Source organism: Haplochromis burtoni, unplaced genomic scaffold (genome assembly GCF_018398535.1).
Source record: "Haplochromis burtoni strain Fernald_Lab_line unplaced genomic scaffold, NCSU_Asbu1 Contig_1398, whole genome shotgun sequence".
Lineage (NCBI taxonomy): Eukaryota > Metazoa > Chordata > Actinopteri > Cichliformes > Cichlidae > Haplochromis > Haplochromis burtoni.
The window spans coordinates 2599-13649 of NW_024583759.1; the positions used below are offsets into that span (position 1 = coordinate 2599).

Consider the following 11051-nt stretch of genomic DNA (forward strand, 5'->3'; position numbering starts at 1 on the left):
TCATAAAGTCTACCTTGAAGACCTCGGTGAATTTAAGCCAGATTTTAATGGATTGTTATAACATGATCCTGCTCTACAAACTACAGAGTTTTATGAGAATACGAAAACTTTTAGAGCTGTTGTGTTTACAGACAGAATGAAATGCAAATCCTACCAAAAACATGAGCTCTTTGTTGAAGCTAATAAGAAACTGCTGAAACCATTTTGAGCTCCTCTTTACACATGATCTGTACTGATCTGATGCAGTATGTGTTAAAGCGAAACCATCTCTGTGTTCGTCATGCTCAGTGTTTATCTGATACACCAAGGAATGTGCAGCAATGAACGTTAGAAACCGATCCGACCGGATTGTCTGTTTTGTTTCCTGCGCCGCTCCAGTGACTCGTTTCACTTTGACAGTTTGGATTACTGTGTCATAGTCTGGGGTCTATCTGTGGTAAGTCTTCTTTTATTTGTTTGTTTTGTTTTGGGGGTTGTTTTTCAGTCAGAGAACAAACAAAAAAGAAGCTTACACTACAATTTGTGGTAAAAAAAACAAAGGGATTTTTTTCTACAAGTTACTGAATAAACTGTGAATAAAGTTAGAGTGTTGTTTCTCTGTGAAACCGTGAGCACATACAAGATGACAAATGTCTGTCAGTTGTTAAAAGCTCACACAAAGCTCGAACTGTAGCAGCAAAGTGTGAGAAAAGCTGTATTTATGTTTATAAAGAACTGTTCTTGGAGTCGTGCAGAGACCTGCACTTAAAGCAGGACTTTGTCTCATCGAGGTGACTTAAAAGAAACTCTGAGCTTTCAGTTTTAGTCATGTGCTTGTTACGGCCAAGAGGGCCAGGCGGTGAGTGTGGACTCAAATGCAGACAAAGAGGGTAAGCTGGCGTGATGCTTAGTTTAATTACAGAGCAGGAAAAAATGTAGGCTATGAACTGTGAAGGCTATGAACATGAAGCTCAGACTGTGCGCTATGACTAGATGCTAGATTTCGTGACCGGATCCTGGGAAGGAAAAGGGGCAGCGGCCTGGGTGGAGGTACAGAGAGTCACTATTACGAGAAGAGACAGGCAGTCAGTGGCAGTCTAGTGAATCTCTGTCGGTGGATTCAACTATGATGGATATGGCTTATGTGTAGCACCTGAAAGTGGCATGCGATGAGGGTGTCCAAGGGGTCCGGGTGAGGAGAGGTCCAAGAAGTGTCCGGAATATACTTGGAGCAACAGACACTACTTAAGTTACACTGCTATCGAGCAGGTTAATTTCAAAATAAAAGGTCATAGTCTAAGCTCCTGGTGAGTGTTTGATGGGTCACCTCCAGCCTTGGCTGAGCCTTTGTGCTTTTCTTTAATGTATTTGGCAAATATAAAACACAGGGGTGTGTTTACTACACTGTCAAATAACACTTATGCCCTCCTCAGGACTTTTGATTTTGGCTGTGTTATAGCTTGTGACATGGATTTTTTTTCTTTTTAGTCAAATTTTTGAAATCTAGTGTCTTTTGCTCTTAAATGTCATCCATACTCTGCTGATGTATTTTGCACCATTTTGACACCTTTGTGTGCAAAAATCTGCACGTACAAAATCTCCCATAAAATCCTCAAACAACAATATTTTTCTCTGCTTTTTTCATGAATCACTTAATCAACTTGAGCCCTTTTTAAAATGATCAAACATTAAATTATTTTCAGGATTTTAAGCCTTTAAATGCAGTTGGAGTGATTTATATGGATGTATGTGAAACAATTTTCAGATCAACATCTGATTCATCAACGAGCACATTTATTATGCAAACTGCACCAACACCGTGATACCAATACCAACACACGGTGGCACGGTGGTAATTGGAAAATCCAAATTGCCATTAGGTGTGAATGTGAGCGCGTGAGTCTGTCCCTGTGTGTTGGCCCTGCGACAGACTGGCGACCTGTCCAGGGTGTACCCCGCCTCTCGCCCTATGACAGCTGGGATAGGCTCCCGTGCCCCCCGCGACCCTGAAAAGGAGAAGCGGAAGCGAATGGATGGATGGATGAACTGCACCAACACTGAAACTGAAATATCCAGTGTTTGAATATGTGATCTATGTGTGTGTTTGGGAGAAAGAGACAAATGGATTCAGAGAGCTCGTTACTACCCACCTCTGCGTTTCACATAGGTATACCTGCCTTGTCTGTGTGTCCAAAACCAAAAGATATAACCATGCAGCATCAATTCAAGTTAATGTATCACAAGATCTAATTCAACATAAAGAAAGTAAAATATTTGCTGATGGTGATATATCATATGAACATAAACATCTCACACACACATACCTACACGACACACAGACAAGGTATTCTTTGTCCACATGTATACCTATGTGAAACGCAGAGGTGGGTAGTAACGAGCTCTCTGAATCCATTTTTCTCTTTTATATATATATGTATATGTATATATATATATATATATATATATATATATGAGCGAGACAGATAAATATGAAGGCATGCCGGCTCGGACGTCGCCCGGATCAACAAGGTCCGCGTCAGGTGTTGAGGAACCAGGGCACCCTGACGAAAAGTGGGCTACTGGAACAAGAAGGCATCGGTGGGCAAGAGATGAAAACAGGGCGTTGTTGGAATGCTACTACGCAAGTAACCCCGGCGGAAGGGGCTACATGAATAGGATGACGGACCTATGGATTCTTCGATACCCAACATCCACAATGACGGCGAAACAACTAGTAGCTCAGTGTTCCAACATTCGAAAGAAGGGACTGCTCTCACAGCTAGAGATTGACGAGGTACAACACAACCCAGCCAACATGTATATATGGGCCCCACCTGGTTTTTGCTCGGGCTGGATGGGTACCATATGGGCATGGGCTCAAACTGGGCTTTTTGTATGGGGCCTACTTGGGTTCTTCACATTAAACCCATATGGGCAATGCCAAGTGGGCACTTTTAGTAGGTCCTAGCTGGGTCAAACATGGGAAACACTTAACTTGGTCCAAAATGGGAAACACATGTAGGACCCACTTGGGTTTTCCACCTGGGATAGACATGGGCAAACACAGTAATTTAAGGATAGGCTGTTGTTGTGTGCCCCAGGTGGGGCAAAGTGAGGTAATCAATATATGTTTTTAGCACTGATAACACAGGTGGGGCCCACCAGGTCAAACTATATGGGTCACACATGGGCAAATGCAAGTCAGACCCTGAAAACATGTCTATGTGGGCCCCAGGTGGGGCAAATGTGAGGTAGTCAATATATATTTTAGCACTGATGACACGTGGGGCCCACATGGTCAAACTATATGGGTGGCACATGGGCAAATGCAAGTCAGACCCTGAAAACATGTCTATGTGGGCCCCATATGGGTTATGTTAAGTTAATATGGGCATATATTTTACGTGGGCTCAAGATTGTTTAGTATATATGGGACCCACTTGGGTTTATCACATGAAACCCATATGGGCAATGCCAAGTGGGCACTTTTAGTAGGTCCTAGCTGGGTCAAACATGGGAAACACTTAACTTGGTCCAAAATGGGAAACACATGTAGGACCCACTTGGGTTTTCCACCTGGGATAGACATGGGCAAACACAGTAATTTAAGGATAGGCTGTTGTTGTGTGCCCCAGGTGGGGCAAAGTGAGGTAATCAATATATGTTTTAGTATCAATGACACAGGTGGGGCCCACCTGGTCAAACTATATGGGTCACACATGGGCAAATGCAAGTCAGACCCTGAAAACATGTCTATGTGGGCCCCAGGTGGGGCAAAGTGAGGTAATCAATATATTTTTTTAGCACTGATGACATAGGTGGGGCCCACCTGGTCAAACTATATAGGTGGCACATGGGCAAATGCAAGTCAGACCCTGAAAACATGTCTATGTGGGCCCCAGGTGGGTTATGTTAAGTTAATATGGGCATATATTTTATGTGGGCTCAAGATTGTTTAGTATATATGGGACCCACTTAGGTTTCTCACATTAAAGCCATATGGGCAAAACCAAGTGGAAACATATAGTAGGTCCTGGCTGGGTCAAACATGGGAAACACTTCACTTGGTCCAAAATGGGAAACACATGTAGGACCCACTTGGGTTTTTCACATGGGTTAGATATGTGCTAACATAGTCTTTTAAAGAAAAGCTGTTTTTGTGTGCCCCAGGTGGGGCAAAGTGAGGTAATCAATATATGTTTTTAGCACTGATAACATAGGTGGGGCCCACCTGGTCAAACTATATGGGTCACACATGGGCAAATGCAAGTCAGACCCTGAAAACATGTCTATGTGGGCCCCATATGGGTTATGTTAAGTTAATATGGGCATATATTTTATGTGGGCTCAAGATTGTTTAGTATATATGGGACCCACTTGGGTTTCTCACATTAAAGCCATATGGGCAAAACCAAGTGGAAACATATAGTAGGTCCTGGCTGGGTCAAACATGGGAAACACTTCACTTGTTTCAAAATGGGAAACACACGTAGGACCCACTTGGGTTTTTCACCTGGGTTAGACATGGGCAAACACAGTCATTTAAAGAAAAGCATTTGCTGTGAGCCCCAGGTGGGGCAAAGTGAGGTAATCAGTATATATTTTTGGTACTGATGACATAGGTGGGGCCCACCTGGTCAAACTATATGTGTCACACATGGGCAAATGCAAGTCAGACCCTGAAAACATGTCTATGTGGGCCCCAAATGGGTTATGTTAAATTAATATGGGCATATATTTTACATGGGCTCAAGATTGTTTAGTATATATACCACAACTTGAGGTTCCTTAACATATATATGCCCATATTAATTTAACATAACCCATTTGGGGCCCACATAGACATGTTTTCAGGGTCTGACTTGCATTTGCCCATGTGTGACACATATAGTTTGACCAGGTGGGCCCCACCTATGTCATCAGTACCAAAAATATATACTGATTACCTCACTTTGCCCCACCTGGGGCTCACAGCAAATGCTTTTCTTTAAATGACTGTGTTTGCCCATGTCTAACCCAGGTGAAAAACCCAAGTGGGTCCTACGTGTGTTTCCCATTTTGAAACAAGTGAAGTGTTTCCCATGTTTGACCCAGCCAGGACCTACTATATGTTTCCACTTGGTTTTGCCCATATGGCTTTAATGTGAGAAACCTAAGTGGGTCCCATATATACTAAACAATCTTGAGCCCACATAAAATATATGCCCATATTAACTTAACATAACCCATATGGGGCCCACATAGACATGTTTTCAGGGTCTGACTTGCATTTGCCCATGTGTGACCCATATAGTTTGACCAGGTGGGCCCCACCTGTGTTATCAGTGCTAAAAACATATATTGATTACCTCACTTTGCCCCACCTGGGGCACACAAAAACAGCTTTTCTTTAAAAGACTATGTTAGCACATATCTAACCCATGTGAAAAACCCAAGTGGGTCCTACATGTGTTTCCCATTTTGGACCAAGTGAAGTGTTTCCCATGTTTGACCCAGCCAGGACCTACTATATGTTTCCACTTGGTTTTGCCCATATGGCTTTAATGTGAGAAACCTAAGTGGGTCCCATATATACTAAACAATCTTGAGCCCACATAAAATATATGCCCATATTAACTTAACATAACCCATATGGGGCCCACATAGACATGTTTTCAGGGTCTGACTTGCATTTGCCCATGTGCGACCCATATAGTTTGACCAGGTGGGCCCCACCTATGTCATCAGTGCTAAAAAATATATTGATTACCTCACTTTGCCCCACCTGGGGCCCACATAGACATGTTTTCAGGGTCTGACTTGCATTTGCCCATGTGTGACCCATTTAGTTTGACCAGGTGGGCCCCACCTGTGTCATTGATACTAAAACATATATTGATTACCTCACTTTGCCCCACCTGGGGCACACAACAACAGCCTATCCTTAAATTACTGTGTTTGCCCATGTCTATCCCAGGTGGAAAACCCAAGTGGGTCCTACATGTGTTTCCCATTTTGGACCAAGTTAAGTGTTTCCCATGTTTGACCCAGCTAGGACCTACTAAAAGTGCCCACTTGGCATTGCCCATATGGGTTTCATGTGATAAACCCAAGTGGGTCCCATATATACTAAACAATCTTGAGCCCACGTAAAATATATGCCCATATTAACTTAACATAACCCATATGGGGCCCACATAGACATGTTTTCAGGGTCTGACTTGCATTTGCCCATGTGCCACCCATATAGTTTGACCATGTGGGCCCCACTGTGTCATCAGTGCTAAAATATATATTGACTACCTCACATTTGCCCCACCTGGGGCCCACATAGACATGTTTTCAGGGTCTGACTTGCATTTGCCCATGTGTGACCCATATAGTTTGACCAGGTGGGCCCCACCTGTGTTATCAGTGCTAAAAACATATATTGATTACCTCACTTTGCCCCACCTGGGGCACACAACAACAGCCTATCCTTAAATTACTGTGTTTGCCCATGTCTATCCCAGGTGGAAAACCCAAGTGGGTCCTACATGTGTTTCCCATTTTGGACCAAGTTAAGTGTTTCCCATGTTTGACCCAGCTAGGACCTACTAAAAGTGCCCACTTGGCATTGCCCATATGGGTTTAATGTGAAGAACCCAAGTAGGCCCCATACAAAAAGCCCAGTTTGAGCCCATGCCCATATGGTACCCATCCAGCCCGAGCAAAAACCAGGTGGGGCCCATATATACATGTTGGCTGGGTTGTGTTGTACCTCGTCAATCTCTAGCTGTGAGAGCAGTCCCTTCTTTCGAATGTTGGAACACTGAGCTACTAGTTGTTTCGCCGTCATTGTGGATGTTGGGTATCGAAGAATCCATAGGTCCGTCATCCTATTCATGTAGCCCCTTCCGCCGGGGTTACTTGCGTAGTAGCATTCCAACAACGCCCTGTTTTCTCTCTTGCCCACCGATGCCTTCTTGTTCCAGTAGCCCACTTTTCGTCAGGGTGCCCTGGTTCCTCAACACCTGACGCGGACCTTGTTGATCCGGGCGACGTCCGAGCCGGCATGCCTTCATATTTATCTGTCTCGCTCATATATATATATATATATATATATATATATACAATATACGATATATATATAAAAGAGAAAAATGGATTCAGAGAGCTCGTTACTACCCACCTCTGCGTTTCACATAGGTATACATGTGGACAAAGAATGCCTTGTCTGTGTGTCGTGTAGGTGAGATGTTTATATGATATATCACCATCAGCAAATATTTTACTTTCTTTATGTTGAATTAGATCTTGTGATACATTAACTTGAATTGATGCTGCATGGTTATATCTTTTGGTTTTGGACACACAGACAAGGCAGGTATACCTATGTGAAACGCAGAGGTGGGTAGTAACGAGCTCTCTGAATCCATTTGTCTCTTTCTCCCAAACACACACATAGATCACGTATTCAAACACTGGATATTCAGTTTCAGTGTTGGTGCAGTTCATCCATCCATCCATTCGCTTCCACTTCTCCTTTTCAGGGTCGCGGGGGGCGCTGGAGCCTATCCCAGCTGTCATAGGGCGAGAGGCGGGTGCACCCTGGACAGGTCGCCAGTCTGTCGCAGGGCCAACACACAGGGACAGACTCACGCGCTCACATTCACACCTAATGGCAATTTGGATTTTCCAATTACCACCGTGCCACCGTGTGTTGGTATTGGTATCACGGTGTTGGTGCAGTTTGCATAATAAATGTGCTCGTTGATGAATCAGATGTTGATCTGAAAATTGTTTCACATACATCCATATAAATCACTCCAACTGCATTTAAAGGCTTAAAATCCTGAAAATAATTTAATGTTTGATCATTTTAAAAAGGGCTCAAGTTGATTAAGTGATTTATGAAAAAAGCAGAGAAAAAATATTGTTGTTTGAGGATTTTATGGGAGATTTTGTACGTGCAGATTTTTGCACACAAAGGTGTCAAAATGGTGCAAAATACATCAGCAGAGTATGGGTGACATGTAAGAGCAAAAGACACTAGATTTCAAAAATTTGACTAAAAAGAAAAAAAATCCATGTCACAAGCTATAACACAGCCAAAATCAAAGTCCTGAGGAGGGCATAAGTGTTATTTGACAGTGTAGTAAACACACCCCTGTGTTTTATATTTGCCAAATACATTAAAGAAAAGCACAAAGGCTCAGCCAAGGCTGGAGGTGACCCATCAAACACTCACCAGGAGCTTAGACTATGACCTTTTATTTTGAAATTAACCTGCTCCATAGCAGTGTAACTTAAGTAGTGTCTGTTGCTCCAAGTATATTCCGGACATTCTTGGACCTCTCCTCACCCGGACCCCTTGGACACCCTCATCGCATGCCACTTTCAGGTGCTACACATAAGCCATATCCATCATAGTTGAATCCACCGACAGAGATTCACTAGACTGCTACTGACTGCCAGTCTCTTCTCGTAATAGTGACTCCACCCAGGCCGCTGCCCCTTTTCCTTCCCAGGATCCGGTCACGAAATCTAGCATCTAGTCATAGCGCACAGTCTGAGCTTCATGTTCATAGCCTTCACAGTTCATAGCCTACATTTTTTCCTGCTCTGTAATTAAACTAAGCATCACGCCAGCTTACCCTCTTTGTCTGCATTTGAGTCCACACTCACCGCCTGGCCCTCTGGCCGTAACAAGCACATAACTAAAACTGAAAGCTCAGAGTTTCTTTTAAGTCACCTCGATGAGACAAAGTCCTGCTTTAAGTGCAGGTCTCTGCACGACTCCAAGAACAGTTCTTTATAAACATAAATACAGCTTTTTTCACACTTTGCTGCTACAGTTCGAGCTTTGTGTGAGCTTTTAACAACTGACAGACATTTGTCATCTTGTATGTGTTCACGGTTTCACAGAGAAACAAACTCTGACTTTATTCAGAGTTTATTCAGTAACTTGTAGAAAAAAATCCCTTTGTTTTTTTTACCACAAATTGTAGTGTAAGCTTCTTTTTTGTTTGTTCTCTGACTGAAAAACAACCCCCAAAACAAAACAAACAAATAAAAGAAGACTTACCACAGATAGACCCCAGACTATGACACAGTAATCCAAACTGTCAAAGTGAAACGAGTCACTGGAGCGGCGCAGGAAACAAAACAGACAATCCGGTCGGATCGGTTTCTAACGTTCATTGCTGCGCATTCCTTGGTGTATCAGATAAACACTGAGCATGACGAACACAGAGATGGTTTTGCTTTAACACATACTGCATCTGATCAGTACAGATCATGTGTAAAGAGGAGCTCAAAATGGTTTCAGCAGTTTCTTATTGGCTTCAACAAAGAGCTCATGTTTTTGGTAGGATTTGCATTTCATTCTGTCTGTAAACACAACAGCTCTAAAAGTTTTCGTATTCTCATAAAACTCTGTAGTTTGTAGAGCAGGATCATGTTATAACAATCCATTAAAATCTGGCTTAAATTCACCGAGGTCTTCAAGGTAGACTTTATGATTTGTTTGTGGAAAACTGACAAAAAGCCTTAAAACTTAAGTGTGCTGGGTAATGTCAACATTTTCAAAGCATAAACGTTTTTAAAAAAATCATATCAGATTTGACCTCTGACCTCTCCCTAAATCCAACAGATCAACCTGAAAGTCAAAATAACGATAATGCTATATAGAGCCCATTATATGTCACCATTGGTATACAAATACAGGCCATTTACCATTGGTACTGAAAGCATGTAGGGAATGATACATGGGGATTGTCAATATCAAGTTACTTTGGACCTCTGTCTTCTTTAGGGTCAAATAAAGTCAAACTTTCATAAGATGTACTTCATCTATGCTTCAAATTCTGCTGCCTTTATATTGGTGAAATGTTTTGTGACTTTGTTTTGTGCATTACAGTAAAAGGTTACAACACTTAAATACAAAACAGTACATGTACAATGTTCCTGAATGTTTTTTGAGATAAATTGTTTTTTATCAAAACCTTTTTTCACTTGATGTTTGTTATTAAATTTTTTATGAATTTCACTAAAAACCAAATCAGTGCTGCACATATACTATATCCACATAAGTGGAAAATAATCATACTCAAAAATATGTCACGTATGTGAGATTAGTTTTAAAACACTTAAAAATTCACTCATCCATCTTTTGCAAACAGTTTGTTTGGCGCCCTCTGCAGGCCTGGAGGACATTTACAGTAAGAACTTTTATTCTTTGACGGAGGTCTCGGGTAGAAAAGGACAAGGTAGGAAGTGGGGTGAGAATGATAGTTTGTAACAGGGATTCCAGTGGATGAGGATCTTGAAAAACTAAAACTGAGGATTCAAGGTTTGGAAGTGAGTCGAGTTAAAAGACTATTAAGATCAGTCAGTGGGGAAAGAGTTGATAGAGTTGATGACATTGAAGTTTCAAGATCTTACCCTCCAGAAAAAGTCAAAATAGGATGCATGTGTTTCATAGTTAGACCATATATCCCTCCCCCTCTTAGATGCTACAAATGTCAGCAATATGGGTATCTAGCAGCAGATGCAGAGGACAGCAAAGGTGTCCTAGGTGTGGGGATAACCATAGGTATGAGGAATATGGGGACAATGCACAAGATAAATGTTGTAACTGTGGGGAGAGCACAGGGTGACATGTGTGGGATGTGAAGCTAGGAAGAAGACCATGGATGTGTAATTTTTGTAAAAGAAAGTATTCAGTATAGAGCTCTAGCAAAAAGTATGCAATTGGAATATATTATGATTGAAACATGGACAAAGAAAGGAAGTATTAAAGTTGGATACATCCATAAAGTGGTATGGTGTGGAGACTTTAATGCTCACAGCACAGTATGGAGTAATTATAAGAATGAGAATGGAAATGTAACCGAGGAACTCATGGAAAACTAAAATTACGTATGTTTGAATGATGGAAGTGGAACAAGAGTGAATGTAGGAGCGGGTACAGAATCAGTAACTGATCTCACTTATGTTTCAGAGTCACTAGGCAGGCATTAGTAGAGGGAACGTAATTATAGATAACACAATAGGCAGTGATCAGTATCCTATAATGACAAAAATGAATTTGATGTGGAAGAGTATGAAAT

General features: G+C 41.9%; 1 protein-coding gene across 1 annotated transcript in view; it reads left to right on the forward strand.

Annotated features, from left to right (window-relative positions):
- The first annotated feature begins 333 nt into the window (after positions 1-333).
- LOC121813289 (butyrophilin subfamily 2 member A2-like) overlaps positions 334-11051 on the forward strand; it is a 17752-nt gene continuing 7034 nt past the window's right edge. Inside the window, exon 1 of the mRNA XM_042216956.1 lies at positions 334-436. The gene's annotated coding sequence lies outside the window, so the exon portion shown is untranslated. The remainder of the gene's footprint in view (positions 437-11051) is intronic.